At 38.6% G+C, this 18,372-nt stretch overlaps 1 protein-coding gene across 48 annotated transcripts in view; it reads right to left on the bottom strand.

Moving 5' to 3' along the window:
• Window positions 1–18,372, bottom strand: part of ZBTB20 (zinc finger and BTB domain containing 20) — a 780,465-nt gene that overhangs the window by 354,779 nt on the left and 407,314 nt on the right. For all 48 annotated transcript variants that reach the window (XM_086676282.1, XM_086676281.1, XM_086676306.1 and 45 more), the window contains one exon: window positions 3,274–3,321. The gene's annotated coding sequence lies outside the window, so the exon portion shown is untranslated. The remainder of the gene's footprint in view (window positions 1–3,273; window positions 3,322–18,372) is intronic.

Below are 18,372 nucleotides of genomic sequence, written 5' to 3'. Positions count from 1 at the left end.
GAGGCCAATGGAAAATGTGCTCCTAAGATTAAATAGACCTGAGTAACACATAAATCCAGTTTATACTGATGCAGTATGTTACATAGTTACTCACATCCTGAATTTCTGATGAGTGGAATACACCTTTTGGACAACACACTGCTACTGAACGGTCACTGACTGCAATTCAAAGACGGCGAGCAGGACTAAACCCTAAGTATAGGTTCTCTATGGAGAGCCTAATTTGCCCAGAGCCCTCATCAACTGTGGAGCTCTGTGTGTAAAGGATCTAGTCTAGCAACAGAAAACTAGATTCTTTAAACATTCTTAGAGTAAACTAGAACAATACATATAAGCACATAGGGAGTGCCCTTTTTTATACAATGAACCATCTCCTTTGACCCTCACTTCCCCAAACACAGTGCTTTTCTTTTGTTTAATTACTCAGACTATTAATATATAATTCCTCCCTTTTCAGACTTTGTAAATGCCCTCTTAGGAAGAAACCTTTCCTTTCTGCCAATATATCTTTAAAAAACCCGATACTTTTAAATCCAGTGTTAGGTCTGGTTTAAGTAGGTTGGCCACATTGACCCACTATGGGTTGGCTGTAACCATGCTGGACTTCTAGTCAGAGCACTATGTTTTCCTTTCACCTCAGATACAGAATTGTATATAACACAGTGTATATCCCGTCATGAGTCTAACTAACGCTATACAGAACTAGCAGCAAATTATCATCCTAAATTTGAGGCAAGTAAAAAAAAATGTCAAAGAAAAGTTCCCCCATGAAACCTAGCCAAATGTGTGAAATGTCTCTCTAGTCAACCAAATTGCGCTTTGGCTTACAGATGCATCTAAGAATATTACGAAACACTCTGCTGAGATTTTCTAATCAATTGTTACATTTTAGGAAACATAATGGCAGTATACTCAGAAGAAAAATACTCCCACATATAATGATTAGAACTATTTATCTCAATATTTGTAACATTAACATATGAAAATGTCCTTGTGGGCCCAAAATATTTACGGACTAAATGCTGTGATGTCTGGGGTTTGCTTCAAAGTAACATGGTAGTAGAATGGGAAAATGGCAGGCCATGAGTTCATCATTGTGCAAGCTAAGTGATGGGTACATGGGAGTTCGCTATAGTAATGTCTACATTCGTGTATTTGAAAGTTTTCATAATAAAAAATTCAAAAATATATACTGATTTAAACTTTCATTCTTTTACTCATTATTGATTGATTTTGATTGATTCATCTACTCTTTGTATGCAAGATATTGTGGAAATGTGAAAAGTAAAACAAAACACCCAAAATGCTCTTGTCGGACACTTAGGTTAAATAAGCAATTCCTCTTCAGGAATGAATACACACACACACACACACACACACACACACACACACACACACACGCATTCGTAAAATGACGTTTATAAGAACCATGTAATCACATGTAAAATTCTTAGGTTAAATTTTGAAATTCTGTAGAAAGTACGTTTACAGCATGTTTTTAAAAATATATATATCCTCAGGGAAAAAATGAGAGTAAAGAAATACCTCAAATGGTTCCTAATGATTGGATTTAAATTATAGAAATAATTACTTGTATTTTTCTTCATTTTACTCCTATGTGTTTTTCCAAATTATTTTTAATGAACATGTATCATTTTAACATGAAAATAAATATTTATTCATTACTGGATAAGATGTGCTCTCCTTTCCCAGGGAGCTTTTCACTAAAAACAGAGAAACTGCAAACACACAGCTTTGCCCAGATACTTTAAATCTTCATACCTAGAAGCGAAATACACCCACAGGAAAAGAAACGTCAATACAGATTTTATCTGATCATAGAAACATAAAGAGCTTTCTGTGTGTTGGACAGAAATAGGGGAGGAACCAGCTTCTCTGCAAGCCAGAAAGAGTGTGAAATTCAGGCCATTTTGTGATGAGATCCTTTAGCCATGAAAGCAATGGGAGCCACAAATTAAAGTTACCAAATAAGCCTGTCCCTGGACTCAGGCCGCTCACACTGATACGCGCGTTTCTTTTAGTCAGTGTAACAAATAAAGCATGGGAATGCACATGGGGTGGTGGGGGTAGTTACAATCCTAAAGGCTTGAGGCCTTCGCCGGTGAGATGGATATGTTCAGAGGTAGATGTGTGACAGAATTAGGAACAAAAATACAGCGACAGCTATGGATTATGTGCCATGGATACAGAAAGTCCCTGTTAGAAAGCTATCTTTATTGCCCCAAGAGATTATTTTCCCCATTTTATGCACATTCATATAAAGTGAAGTCAAGAGTGTAACTTTTAAAAGTTTGGATGAATATGACGTTCATGACTAACTCGGCCTGGCTGGAGCCAGACAGAGTCTCATCAGGTGCCAAGCAAGTCACCCCCTTTCGTCTTCCTCCCTCTCATTTCAGGGCAGGCCAACCTCTACAAATTCAGCTTTTATGCTCTTTCTGACCTGATGATGCTCTGCGAATATACCCTCAGTCCTGACCTGCACTCTTCCTCTCAGCCACTGACATCTCAAGAAATCAAGAAGGCCACAGTCCCAACCTTCCGGAAACTTCACAAATTTCCACTAAAAGACATGTAGACCTCAAAGTTTTCAAAGCGAGGCTCACTTGCAGCTCTGGTCTTGGCCCTATTAATTCATTAAAAAGGTGGCTATCCATATTCATGCTCCTAAAGGACATTTTTCCTCTTCCATTTGTGGGTGTGCACAAGAGCAATCAGGTCTGATTTTCAGATTGGTTCAAATGAAGCGAATGCATTTCAAATGTTTCGCCTATCATAGAATAATAATAAGTAGTTGAAAGCATCACAAGATGTGTTTGGAAGGTTCTGTGTTTGTTTGTTTAATGCCAAAGCGTCCGATGTTCCACATGGAAAATATCTACATGGAGACGTCCATTGAGGCGTCTCCTTTGGAAATATATATCTCCAGAGAGCCTGCCAAACAAGGCCTTTGAATGCTTCCACCTCTGCGTAGCAAAATCATTGTGAAATGTTCGTTGAAATCTGTGATCGTAGGTACTTGGGATCACATGTCTTATCATTCTAAATGATGGTATTTCAAATGAACAAACTGGATATAAAATATGTACCGTTCACCAATGTCAAAATATGTTCTGTTCAAATAGTACTTGGAGGTGATGGACACACCACAGCCTTCAGGCTGAATTCTTTCAGAGGCTGGGAGAGGTGTACTTGACTTCTTTGCACCACAATATTCTAGACTGTCATTTAGAAATAATGAAAGTTACTTACCAGACAGCAATGTTGTGAGAAATATCCAGTTAGTGATGGTGAAACATTCTGAAATGAAAAGAATACGGTCAATCCTGGGTATTTAATAAATGTACGACAACACGGTGATCATGTAAAATAACCCATTTGCCTCTCACATTGGGACGGTGCCTCGGTGACACTGTAGGAAGAGTAAAGGATGCTTCTTTTTGGAAGGAACATACAAGGGTGTGCTGAGAAGGTGACACGTGCAACGGTCTGCATGTTCAGCTCGAAGGGCTCCAGCCAGTTGCAACTAGTTGTGAAAGACTTGCTGCCCATTTCTGCAAATGCACTGTAACTTGTATTGGGAAAGTTATGTTTTATGGTTAATTATCCATGGTCTGTTTGAAAAAATAAATCAAACCATTGTGAACCACCAGGATTTGCAGCTCCATTTGAACTTTACTGTACTTTTGATTAAACATTTTGTAAATAAAAACAAACTGGTTTCTTCTTGTTTTTGGTTGCTTGTTACTTGTGTTCTGGATATAAATATTGTGGCAGTGGTGGGAGAGCAAGTTATGGATTATTTACCCCCTGGTTTCATGAGTTGTGAGTTACTGGCCTTATTCTCCTTCATGAGCATAAATAAATGTATAGTATTATATTCCAAGTCCTGTAAGACAAATGGAACGAGTCAACTGAAACCTTTTAAAACCAAAACCTTTTATGCTAAGTCACAGAGCAACAAAACAACCCCCAAATTAACATTTAAAAAGCTTCTATTGTGGAGCAACGAAATCCCCCAATATTATATAATCTGCATTTTAAAAACTGCTTGCCTAACAAGCAGCAGTCTATCAATAATTCCACATGCTTGTTTTTTCCTCTGCTTTTATAATTTAGAAGCCATAGATGGTTTATCAGAGATCACCTCCCACCCCCAATATCACCACCAGAATGACGCCTTGAAAATAACCAGCATAACTAACCGAAGCCAACATAGATTTAGAAAGATCTGGAATTATTGTAACTAAAAGTAATGAAACTACGTAAAAGAAAAACTATATAAATTTGTCTATATTCATCATCCTAAGACTTATATAAATAAAAGAAATCTAAAAAATAATTGTCCAGGGAAAATGAGAAAAGCCAAGATTCAAAGGACCCTGTAGCACAGTGCAAGAGGAATATGTTTGACACCCAGAATTTCCTAAGTTCCTGACACATCTGCATATGAAACTTAATGAGAACCACCAAAGTAGCTTGCCAAAAATTATGTGTTTTTAAATAACCCACTGTTCGCAGCACTGACCAATGAAAAGGACCTCTAGGAAATACACAAAATTGCCTTCTGCAATTTGCTACTTTTATAAAGACAGAGGCAGGATAATAAGGGGTTTCTTATAAAATGGGGTGATCTGTCCATTGCTGGGACTTGAGCGCTGCATCTGACTTCATCTTATCCCTTTACTCCTCTCGTGGCTTACTGCTCACCTGCATAAGCACTGGGAGGAAAGTGCCACAGCAGGTCCCTCATCAGCTCATAAAAACGTGGTAAAATATTTATGAAGGGGCTACTATATGCTACTATATGCACAACTAGAGTAATTCTGTTTGGAAAGGTAAATCAGTGGCTAAGTCACAGCATTTAAAACTATCTATTACTAATGCCAACAGCAAGGAGAAGTTAGGTTGAAAGTGTTGTGAAGGACTTTGAAAAATGAGAAAATGTTTAAAACTCTCCCTAGCTTCTCGCATGTCCTGGGAACATAAGGCATAGGCCTGCTAGCCCTTCTTAGCCTGGATCCCATATTACAAAAGAAAAACTAGAAGTGGCCTGTTTCCAGGGCCCTGGTTACAATTGAAAATGAAGGCTGAACGGAATTAGTTGGCAGCCATTGGACGCCGGAAGGTCAATTCTGCCCTAAGTATGGTCCAGAGAGTGTAAAAACCCACCGAGATGAAAATGGAAAACTATTCTGAGAAACAGGCAGAAAAAAAGTTCAAAGATATTTTACTTCAACACATTTTTCTCTATTTCTTTTATGATACATGCTTCCAACTATTTTGACAACCAAGAAAATGCTCATCGATAGAGTTCTAAGTTGTCTTTTAAATCGTTCCCTGCATACAGAGTGTTACAGAGCGCTGGTTACTGAGGAATAATCATGTTCAAATTGTATTATAAAGTATGGTATTTTACATGATGCAGGTATATACAAACCGAATTGTATACTGGAATCTAAACTCAGCTATAACACATGTAGAGGGACACTTAGAAAAAATATACATAGGAGTATGTTTTCCTGGTGAAAGACTATTCTGATTGACTGTCATTATTTTTCCATAAACAAATCTACCTGAGCCATAGATTTTTTTAAAGACAAAAACCAGGAAGTGTATTTATAAATGGTTAAAAATATACCCTAGCTTACTCATGATTCATTAAGACAATTAAAGATGCCCCCATCATCAGAGATGCAGAGACATGATAATCCCAAGCCTCTTGATCACTCGGTTGTTGCAAGAGAGACAAATTCAGGCAATGAAACCTGAAAAAACAGACAAAATTCGCCTGGCTTTGATTTTTATCTTTATGCACCAGATTTTCCCATACAAAAGGAGTCATAAATTTAATAGCTAACACATAAGAGAAAGGTAAACAAACTAGGAAATAGCCTAAATCTTTTTTTTTTTTTAAGTGAAGGAACACTCATCTCTTACCTTCAGTAAAATCAAATGAACCATTTCATCTGCCTTTTCCATCCAGAAGGAAAGTATGACCTACAGCAATGTTATTGACCTCAAATACAAGGAGGTGAAGTGCCTCAAGAGTTCTACTCACGTCTGCCCTCTTCCTTGACTGTTTTCACCTTCTCACAGATTACATTAAGAACGATCAGAACTACCACCAGAAGTACCCCTCATACATCTGCTCTTACCTTCCTCTAGCAGATATCCGACAATGCCTAGTCAGGCTCTCTCTACCATTGTGGCATCCATTTTATAACTATTCAATAGGCAAACTCAAAAGGAAGAATAAAACAAAATCAACAAGTCCTCCAACCTCCTTCATCAGGTGTATGTCTGATTCCCAGAGGACACGAGTCCGTTAAATGAAATAAAATATTGTAACAGGGAAGGAAGACTGATAAACTTCACACAAATCTCACCGAATTCCCACTCATGCTGGGAAGGGAGTTATTCTAGTGAAAACACGGGGGTATAGGAAAGGAGTGAAGGGCTACAAAGGGACTAGGAGACATAAAGGTGGTGCAATGGACCCAAAGGTGTTCCAGGGAATGGTGTGACAGAAAGTTCAAAAGGAAAATTCCAGAAACTGCAAGTTTTTAAGTGGAACTGTTGTTTAGGGGATAAATTCTATACGGAGTTTGAATTAAGTGTGTGCTATAGCATCTAGATGTTTTCTTTTTCATTAAGACTTTGGAGTTTGAATGTAGTTTGTCATGAGAAAAAAACATGAGAGCTTTATACAGCCCCCAAAGTAAAAGACACGAGAAAGACAGGGTTTATATAACTGGCTTTTTACATAAATATTACATCAGGATACTTTTCAAATGAAAACACACACAAACACACACACACACACACACACACAGCCGTCTTCCTTATCCTCTATTTTAAAATTCATTTCATACTTTAAATGTTGTTGATTTTTCACAAAACAAGTAAAAACCAAGTCAGCATTAAACACCTCAGAATAATTTCAGTCTTATATTACTTGGAAAATTTACCACATCATGGTGGGTCACAAAATCCTGTTTAAAGCCATTTGAGGCACTGACAATTATGGGATGTTTTGCTGCAGCCTAGGGCAACTAGAAATGGCCACGGATGTTAACTAACTCCCTCCTCAACAGTCTGAGAAAAGGGAAAAAAAAACTGTAAGTTTCCCCATCTGTTATTTCCTTTTTTTTTCTTTTTGGCTGTGGAAAAGTAAAATTATGCAAGAGCTTTTGAATGTAAAGGCTGTGTGTGCTTTTTCCCTTTTTGTCTCTGTGTACCGGTTATGTGATGTTGCGTAACTGAGTACAGAGTAGGCGGTTAGCGTTTACTATTGATTTACACTATGCCATCTAATGAATTCATAGCACTCAAAAGAAAGGAACGAGGGGGGAGGGAGGAAAAGGAAAGGAGGGAAAGGAGAGGGTAAAAAAGAGGAACAGAGGAAAGAGAGAAAGAGCTCATTTAGAGAAACAGTTCTAATACCCAGAATAGTTTCATTCTTATTCCCTCTAGCTCTTTTGGTTGTTGTTCAGGTCTCAGAAAAAAGGACTTTGAGCTAGTGACCCCAATATTCCAATCTTATTTCTTTTTTCAACGTTTATTTATTTTTGGGACAGAGAGAGACAGAGCATGAACGGGGGAGGGGCAGAGAGAGAGGGAGACACAGAATCGGAAACAGGCTCCAGGCTCTGAGCCATCAGCCCAGAGCCCGACGCGGGGCTCGAACTCCCGGACCGCGAGATCGTGACCTGGCTGAAGTCGGACGCTTAACCGACTGCGCCACCCAGGCGCCCCTCCAATCTTATTTCTAATGAGGATCACTGACAGGTGAATGTCTGAAAGTACTAATGTGTCAAATGACTTGAAAGCAATTCCACTAAACCGTCAGAGTTCTCCGTATGCACTTATTTATGATTCTCTCTGTGCATTTGGGAATCTGTATCTATGATAGCCAATGCGATGGTCCGACTGGTTTACCTAGTCACAGATATTATTTGAAAGACACATGGGGCAAAGAGAAATATGTCCCACTCTACCCATCTCCTTTGAAAACTGCATAAAGGATGCATTTAGAAATCTTTGAATAGGTCACTATTTTACTTTGGAAGAAGATATGCCACAAATTATTTGGCTCCACAGAACTGCCTAAGACAGGAATGTCAAAGAGAAATGGGCAGAACGAGAAAAGATTCTAAACTGATGAACAACACTTGAAAAAGAAATTTAAATAATTTCTTATATTATGCCTATGGAGAGCACTCAAAATATAACTTTTGATCAGGATGATGGTAGACATTCCTAGTCCTCAGTGTTTCCCTTGCTATACAGTGAGCTCCCAAATTATAGGCTGGAAAGGAAGGGTGAAGTTGATTCTGCTGCTAGGCATGGGACCTTCCTGTACCTGAGTGCCCTCCAATGGCTGAGAACAACTACTAATGTGAGGAAGATAAGCAGACATTTTCTTTATTAGCAGCCAGCTTGAGGGCAAGGCAGGGAGCTGGTTTCCTTTCTGAATGCGGGTTTGTAAATGGTGACGGGGAAAAATCACATGAGGTCGTCCAGAAGAAAGAACAAGAGTCTGAGGTTTCATTTCTGATCGTCCAATCATCTCCTCCACCCAATTTAGCTTATTCAATATTAAACAGATGCCTACTCCATCCATTTGCCAGGGATGCTTTAATTAATTGACAGCTGTGTGCACACGGTTGTATGCTGAGCACTTAGCACAGTGTTTGGGGCACTCTCTCTGCTCAGCAAGTATTTGTCGAAACAGTAAAATGATTATAGGAGACACGTCACTGTGGGCAAAGTAACCAGAAAAGCCTCGGAAAAACATATTCCAATGATTTACAGGCAATCTTAAGCTGTATTTCTCTATCATTTATCTGTAGACACAAAAGATTGATATAGAGGAAGAATCGGGCAGTTATTTGGGGACAGTTGACTTCAGTTCCATTTTATTGGAAAAAAGCTTAACAAAAATTACAATGCTGATAGCATCAGCGAAGTTTCGTGTTCATTTCCACCAGCCCTTTTGGACTATTTTTCATTTCAGTCTTGGGCACAGAAAAGTCCATTTTAATTTCCATGGACACATTCTAAAGGGAAAGTCATGGGATATCAACATAATTCATCTTTTAAAAAATACTGAGAAGAATGTAGCCATTTAGTAATGGGAGAGAATATAGTTTTTTTTTTTTGTTTTTTTTTTTTTTTTTTTGTTGAAGGGCAAGGCATGTTGAGTTTTGATTAGGTTATGCAAATTTAAATTAATAGCAGGGCAACCAAGAATGTATTGAATTCCATTTTCTTGGTTAAACAGGAGTTTTATATGAACAAAAATTCTGGATTACAAAGTCAGAAATGCCATCTTTCAGCTAATTGGAGAATGAGACCTTTAGAGGAAAAGTTGCATGGGCAATCTCTCAGAAATTCCAGTTGAAGACTCAACTAAAAGCGTGTTTGGCAGTGGCAGCCGCGGTACTTTTTAGAGAGCGGGGCTACCTGCTAGTCCATCTGGGATGAGGCAACATTTCAGTCAAAACCTTCAAAAAAAATTTTTTTTTTTTTTTTTAACTTCGGTCAATGATATAATCTCCTCAAACTCAGCAACTCCCTTAAATAAGCATTTGGGCAGTATGTTGACAAGACCATCCCATGTGTCATCTCATTTCACGAATTCTAAAACATGAATGAGAACTTGCTGGACCCCTTATTTCATTTATGAAGATTCTGAGGTTTGAGAGGTAATTTTCTCAGGGACATATATTTTGAGATAAAGCTGGGACTAGTGTCTAAAGCTCACAGTTCACTTCCCCACAGCATAGAAGAGGTTAATGTTGTATAAATGGAATCTTACTTTATTTTATTTTTAGTTATTTATTTTTAGCCCGTTCTTTCTTTTTTAAAAGTTTTAATTTAAATTCCAGTTAGTTTACATATAGTGTAATATTAGTTTCAGGATGTGTCTTATTTTTTTTTTTTTTTAAATTTTTTTTTTTCAACGTTTATTTATTTTTGGGACAGAGAGAGACAGAGCATGAACGGGGGAGGGGCAGAGAGAGAGGGAGACACAGAATCGGAAACAGGCTCCAGGCTCTGAGCCATCAGCATCAGCCCAGAGCCTGACGCGGGGCTCGAACTCACGGACCGCGAGATGGTGACCTGGCTGAAGTCGGACGCCTAACCGACTGCGCCACCGAGGCGCCCCTGGATGTGTCTTATTTTAAATGCCATAGAGAAAGATTTGAAATGATTCTTTGATAAGGAATCCTTACATTATGTAACAATGTTCACCTTAAAACTATCTTATACTTCATTTTTTATCTTTAGTCGTTTCTCCTCTTTCCCGTCTTCCTCTTATTCTTTGGATCTTTGATTAGAGTCACTTTTAACTCTGTTTCTAGCTCATTCATGCCCATTCCTGACCTCAAATGCTTTCCTTTCTCTCTTTGCATCTGAAGAACCAACTTTTATTTGTTACTCTTCCTCATAAACATCATTGTTTTGCTGATGTGCTTAGAGAGCTTCAGAAATCATAAAGGAAGAGAAATTTTAAATTTAACAATATACAATAAATATATCTTTGGTATATATTCAAATTAAAAAAATAAAATGTGCAACAGGACACTGACAACTTGTAGGGTCTGTCATAGAATGTTACAGCTGTAGAGAACTGCATCGTCGATGAGACTGGAGCCTCCTGTCACAAGAAATCTCCAGACCACTCATTTTCCAGTACACCAGGTCACCTTTCTTTTCCTTTTTCTTTCTTTCCATTCCACAGACACAATTATTTTGGGACTAATTATGGCATAGCAGGAGCAGGTCGGGAGAAATCCTAGTGGCTGAATGTGGCTTCATGATACTGGCCAAACTCTCTCAATTCCAAAAAAAAAAAAAAAAAGGTCAGAAAGAGTTGCATACCAAAATTGCAGCTACACAGAAAGTGAAGTCTGAGGAGGTTAAAAGAAAACTTGGACTTTTTCGAGAAAAAGAGTCCCTGGATAACAGGAATGTTGCTGCCAGAATCATTGTAATTAAGATTGTGTCATTGTTTCCTTTATAAATGTTAACTCTTATGGGGTTTACAAACGATCAGCTAAAACGATCAGCTCTAGGCTGAAACATAGCTCCAAATATCTTAGATTGGGAAGTATTTTTTCCCTCCCTATTCCTTAAAAGAGAAAACATAAAGCAACTATTCAGAAATTTCAACGACATTGGATTCTGACCACATACCTTTCCCAAAAAAGAGTAGGTGCTAATTAAGGAGTCTAAACGTACAGTGAGCTGAGGTGAACAACATCCACTGTGGGATGAAGGACATTAGCCTGGTATATGAGTGAGCAATAAAATAAAAAGGTGTCCTATTATTTTAAAAGGTTTAATGTACATCACTTGGATAGATATTTCATTCTGTTCTATCAATCTGAATAGGATTTTGGCAACGCTGTGTTGAAAAGTCTTTTGCTCTTATTTGCTAACTAGAAAAACTTACAATTATAGGAGGCAGGAATTTTGATGGTTTCCTTATATGCCCATTTTCAGGGTGGGTATTGCATAATCAATAATTTTTTTAAACCCATGGCTCCTATTTCTCGGGCATTGGCTCTGGTGTTTAATGGCTGCAGAAAGATGCTCACAGTGGTGACGAGGGACAGGAGGAGGAAGTCACAGACTCACATTAAAATTAATAGGCCAGGAGGAAACTAGCATTTACTTAGCACATATTACATGCCATGTACTTCATTAACATTATTCCATTTAATGTAACCCCCCCCCCCCCCACCGTGAAGTAAGTAAGATTGGCTTAAGTTTCAGAGATTAGCAACCTAGTCGCAGCGTTGTCAGCTAACCTGCTTAAGGACACAGCCAATTAAAAAGTTGTGCAGGTGAGGATCAGGACCTGTTTGACTCCCAGGCCCACAGGTACACTGTAAAACACCACAAAGCCAATGATGAGAGCCACCACAAGCTCCAAGTAGGAGGTGGGAAGGGTAAATGACTCCTAAAAAGAAACAGGTTCTTGCTTTGCTCTTGGTTCCAATAAATCCCTGTTTTCTAAATGTATATTTGGAAAATGCTTTTTTTTTTGTCATAGATAAGAAAATGCACAATTTCCTGGGAACCTTTAAATCAGACATTTGAGTATTTATAAAAATCTCTTTAAAGATTTATACTAAATAACTAGATAATAGTTTAAAAAATATAATTCATATCAAATCAGATGATTAATACATAACAATTTAATGACTGTGTGTATGTGTGTATATGGGTATATATGATTTGTGTGTGTGTATATAATTTTTTCCCTTGCCAAAATTTCTGGTAATTTACTATATACAGTACTTGTCAAAAGCTAAACAATAAATATGTTAAGGCAGGAGAAAAGGAAAGAACAAAGAAAGAAAAGAAGAGTGTGTGTGTGTGTGTGTGTGTGTGTGTGTGTGTGTATGAGATGTACTATTCTCAAGCCCCCAGGGACATGTTTCAAATATGTTTTTAAAATCCTAGTTTGGTGAAGAACTTTACAACAAAGTAATTGTAGCCAAACAGATTTGAAAGGATGAATTAATAATTCTTTCGGCAGCACACATTTATTCCTCAACTTTTAATACATCCTTTGCTTTGTCCTTTCCTCCTTGTCTGCCTTAAGTCTAAATTTGATTGGGAGCAGGAAGGAAGAAATACTAACTTCTGGCTTAGCAGAAGCACGAAACAGGAGAGAACTAGAGTGTCTTCCTGGCCTTCTTTTCTCATCCTTATAAGGAAAAGCTACAGTAAACTAAACAACAGAAAAAGAAACAACAACAACATTGACAGTTTTGCTCAGGCAAAAGCAAGATTCATATCTGCACAACTTCAAGGACTTTCTTCAAATGTTAGCTTCTCTGCATGGTCTTAACAACAAAGCCGAAGAAGAGATGAGATCTGTTTAAGGAAACAGATGAGATTTGAGAGAAAATAGGAGGCCCTCCTTATTTTCAAATAGTATTTAAATGCATGACCAAGATAATAACTTGCAACGTTAAAAAAAATTACACAGTTAACTCAAACCTGCTAAAAATAACTCACAATACCCTCTCTGCTAAAACAAAACAAAATAAAGCAAAAACTCACAAACAATTATTTTGACTGGTAAAAACAGTGACATGAAAGTAACAGATGGGACAGCCCAGTTTTACTCACACAACACACTCACTAAACACAATTGCAAGCGTACCCACAAAAATAACTCAACAATGGTGACTTTGGCCTTGTGCTTCAAATATCTCCCTTAGGTGAGTTTCCTTACAGACTTCAAAGGGCTTGTGAGAAATAATGTAGAATAAAACCAACTTGTCTGTAGGAACCTAGGAACGGGAAGGGGCTGCCAGTCACAGCCTGCAAACAAAAGGGATCTTGTCACCTTCGTCAAGTCCTTTCTCAGGACTGGAATAGGTGTTCTTTCCCTGTGTATTATTTCTTGTTGTCTGGTAGTATTTTTAGGAAAGGTGACATATCTGTACTCTTAAGAAAACATCACACTACATACCATCTAAAAACTTTCATAAATCAAATAATTAAAAGTAACAAATCTTCCTGCTAATTGCTCCTCAAAGTTGAAAGACAGGTTATTTTCTTACCTTACACCATGCCTTCTGATCTGACAGTGTCATTCAATCAATAATTTCAATGTCACTTACTGATTTTCAACTCTTTTATTACAAAGACTTCAAGCAATAATGAAATGGTGCTGATCTGCTTGCTTTCACTCTATATAACGTCTATATTTATATGCTTTGCTTCTATTTGGATCTATATTTATCTGCTTTATCTGCCTACAGTGCATCTGTTTCTCATACACACAGACATATATTTATATATATACACACATACTGTATATATATAGGTTATATATAAACACACATACCCACAAAAATGTATGAATGTATGCTAGTGTGCTTATTTCAACAAGCATGCAGGTGCATAAATACTCAGACACATGACAAATATACCAAGAACATAAATGTACATGTAAACATAGTTGTACAGGGAAAAGCGTATGTTAACAATAGGCCTGTCTTTGATACTTGGCTGTTGGCCTTTGAGACTTACACACTCAGGAGTGACAGCCACAGACTACCCTGGGAAGGAGAAAAATCTTCAGAAAGTGAAACTATATAGCTAAATAGAGATCATGCATTCTGACTTACTCATTTTAAGATGAGGAAACAGAGACACTGAGAGGTTAAGAGAGAAGGTCCGACGGCTTTCTAGCGGCAGACCTGGAAGCAGAACCCAGGACTCTGCCTTCTCTAGATAAATGCTCTACTATGCTGACCTGAAACCCAATTATCACCTTCTAATTTCCACTCTTTTCCTATTTTCCCCTTTCTTTGCTGCATGAAATGTAAGTAGCCAACAAACATTCAATGCGAGTCAGGCCTGTTTCCAAATGTTATAAATGTGCTATATCATTTAGTCTGCACAATAGCTCTACAAAGTAGGTATTCTTGTTCATGTCCATTTTACAGATAAAACATCTGAGGCCTGACTACTACATAACTCACTCAAAGCTACACAGCTAGGAAGCAAAGAAGCTGAGCTCCTATGATACTCCACACCCTGTGTTGTTCCCACTAGATCATGATGTTTTCCCTTAATACACATCTGAATGCCTTTATGACCCACCCCCACCCCAGTACCACAGCCTAAGCATGATATAAATCTGTTTCAGGATATATAATACGCCTAAAGCAGAGGTCCTCTCAGACTGAGAAAAAAATAAAGGGGAGTGGAACAGGTGTGAGTTCTAGTGCAAACCCTCTAATAGAAAACTGAAACATGTAAAATTCAGGCCCCCCAGATCACCCCAAGGGTAGTCTTATGTGATTTAAAGTCTTAATGACTTGTAGCCTATGAACATTGTACGTCTTCTCCACCAAAAGATCATGTCAAACTGATAAAATTGAATCAGGTGGGATATAGAGGCACAAGAAGGCAAAAGGAGGGTAGCAAAGGGAAGAAAGAACTGCACCCCCTCTTCTACTCTTGGGACAACACTTCCAAAAATAAACATCTTATCAAAAAATCCAAAGCCAGTACCAAAAAATGGTATTTCACTCCCAGTGAAGTGTTAAGAACAAATTCAGAAAAGAAAACATGTCTATGGTAATTTCATACAGATTTCCTCGGATAGTAACCAGTTGTGAGCTATCCCGACACACAGGAGTTTTACACGTTGTTCAGCTTACACAGAACCCAGCACCAGGAGATGCCATGTGGGTTTGTGAAACTCCCTGGGGCATACTGCATCCATAAGCCAAGGAACAGAAATTGCACTGATCCATACATGCAGCTCTTCATCTGTGACATATTGATAATTACTCTTTATTTGTGAATTAAATCCAAGTTATAAAAACAAGTTTCAGACATTTGTCACAAACAGGGTGCATTTGACTTAACTCTTTCAGAACTCGATCTAGCTACTGTCTCCAGGAAATGGGAGCTAGCGTTGAAAGGGCCTGATACTATGGTAGGATTGTGGCCTTGATAGAGAGAGAGAGACTGACTTGAATTTTAATCCCAAGTCTTCCACTGATTAACAATATGGATTTAGGCGCATCACTTAAATGGATCTGAATCTCAGTTTCATTACCTGTGGAATGAAGAATAAAACCACTCGTTTTGTAGGAACATTGTGAGGATTAGAGATAGTCCCACAGCAATGTCCTCCTCATAAAGGAGGCCATTAAATATTAATTATTATATGTTTAAGAAGACCTTTTGGCTGTGTCTTTCCATTGTATAAATGATACGTAATTCTTTTGGGAGTAAAAGAAGAAGTAAGGTACTTTTTATGCTTGTTTAATCAAAGGCCAACTTTTTGGTGATCAGGTGTGTTCCAAGTAATGATAGAAATGAAAGCATCTCATAGTGTAACATTTTCACCGGAGGATCTTAAAGCACTTAGTAAGCCTCGACTTTTGTGATGCGGCTACTCTCATTTAACTATTGGGCCAAATGAAGCTCGGAGATCCATCCCCCAGATGAATAACAACTTTTAAACAATCACCACCAGGGGTGGGTAGAAATTCTGTCTTTAACATCTAAACCACATAGTGTCCAGCTGGGTAATAACTGTGGCAAGGTCACAGATACAAAGGGCCATGCTCTCCCCAGAGCTCTTTGAGATTATGCAGTGAGGCCAAAACCATTAGGTAATGCTGTGTACATCTGCTGAGATAACAAGGGTGAGTCAGGGTTAGGTCAGGGTTTCAGGTTATAGGGGTGGGGTGAAGAGTGGCTTTCAGATCGAATGCTGAGAGCGGTTTGACTGCAGCAGCAGACAAGCCCCATAGTATTTAACATAAGAGGAAAGAAAGAGGAGGGAGCCACTGCCGAGAGATGGTGGGTGGGAGCATGGAACCCGTGGGGCTCCAACAGGGAACTGTGCCTCAAAGAGGAGACCCTCCCATGTGTGCACACACACTGAGAAGCGGACAAAAAAGCCCAGGGTGCAGCATAAATCCTGCTATCCCAATAACACACACAGATGTTCTACCATTGTTTTCTTTTATGCACATTTTAATTAAGAGATCAGAATCAAGCATTAAAATGTTATTAAATGGCTTGTTTACATTTTCACTATATGTCATTTATTATGCATTTTCTAAATGTGTATCTATTCAGAAGGGCTATTTGGAATTTTTATGTCACTGTTACAATTGTGCCTCTAACGCACACCAGTTTGAGCTAACCAAGAAACTGTCGGAGAGTAGGATAGAAACTCTGGCTTCTCTTACTCTCAGTCAAGCAACCCCATCCCCCATCACACCTCCCTGCAGTGTGACAAACGGCACTGGCACCACTGTACTCAGCACTACAGGATGTCCCAGGTCCACAGCAGCCTTGCTGATTATTCATGAGAGGCCCATTTTTGCATATTGTCCTGTTGTCTTCACAAGAAAACAGTCTCTCTATCCATGCCATACCCTTCCCTGAGCAGTTCTGAAAACCTCGGGAACTCAAAGCTACCACACGGAGGAACCTGGCCCCCTCCCAGTGGCACAGGCTCTCCCGGAGGGGACACAGTGGGAGAAGCCGGAACGAGATTTTTTTCTCTCCTCATCCCATCACTTATTTCTAGTCTACCACTTATCTCAAAGTATCCGTGCAGGAATCCCTTGAGTTTTCTGTATTATTCTAGAGTTGAAACAGACACCCAAACCTCACGTTCTCCCAGGCTCCACAGATACTAAGACTTATTCACACAATCCACCTGCAAATGTGGGGCACAGGTGTCCTGTAGTCTGCCTGCCCCAGACGGCCCAGAAGCCCATGGTCATGTTATGCCTTATGAATAAGGCAGAGGGCAGGACTCATATCTCATGCATGTTCGGTTCAGTGCCTAACATATTGTGAGTGCCCAATCAATCCAAATAAGAGAGGTAGGTTTCCTTCCTTCCTCCCTCCTTCTCTCTCTCTTTCTTTCTTCCTCGCTGCCCCCTTTCCCTTTGTCTGATTGTTATCCAGGATAAAGCAGAATGCTTGCACACAGCAGGCACAAGACAGGAACGCATTCTAATTCACTGTCAGATTATATTGCTTATACTGTCTCATTTGCAGCATTACTGATCTATAGAAGTATTTCCATAACTCTAAATATAACCTTGAGGTTAAGAGTTGAGTTGAGTCTGCTATACCTGGTGGACCAGATAGGATCCTGAGAAAAGTAATGGCACAGCTTTAAATGGAGTTTCTTTTAAAAGGAAATTTTAAGATGTTACCACAGAAAGAGTAACATTGGCACAATTCTCTGGAGAGCGCCTTGGCAAATAATGCATCAAAAACTTAAAAAGATATGAAATACTACTTGACCCAGAAATTTCACATTTAGCAGTATATCTAAAAGAAATAACCAAAGGGGCGTCTGGGTGGCTCAGTTGGTTAAACATCTGATTTGGGCTCTGGTCATGACCTTACAGTTCATGGATTCGAATCCTGTGTCGTGCTCTGTGCTGATGGCTCAGAGTCTGGAGCCTGCTTCAGATTCTGTGTCTCCCTCTCTCTCTCTGTCCCTCCCCCACTTGTGCACGCTTTCTCTCTCTCAAAAGTAAATAAATAAATATTAAAAGACTTTAAAAAATAGGAGAAATTACCAAAGATGTACACAAAGATTTAGAAGCAAGAGTTTTTATCATGGCATTACTTATAATTGTGAAAATTTGGAAACTTTGACAATATATGGTTAAGTAAATGATTGCATATCCATGTGTTGGAATACTATGTAGTTATTAAAAATCATATATTGAACATTACTTAATGACATGAGAATTTTTTTTGGAATATTGTTAAATTAAAAGGCTTATCAGCCAACAGTATGGAAAGGTTGATCTGTTA

The sequence above is a fragment of the Puma concolor genome, chromosome C2 (genome assembly GCF_028749965.1).
Source record: "Puma concolor isolate L17-30 chromosome C2, mPumCon1.1.hap2, whole genome shotgun sequence".
Taxonomy (NCBI): domain Eukaryota; kingdom Metazoa; phylum Chordata; class Mammalia; order Carnivora; family Felidae; genus Puma; species Puma concolor.
Note: the sequence above shows the minus strand (reverse complement) of the source record. Positions and strands in the feature narration are given on the sequence as shown.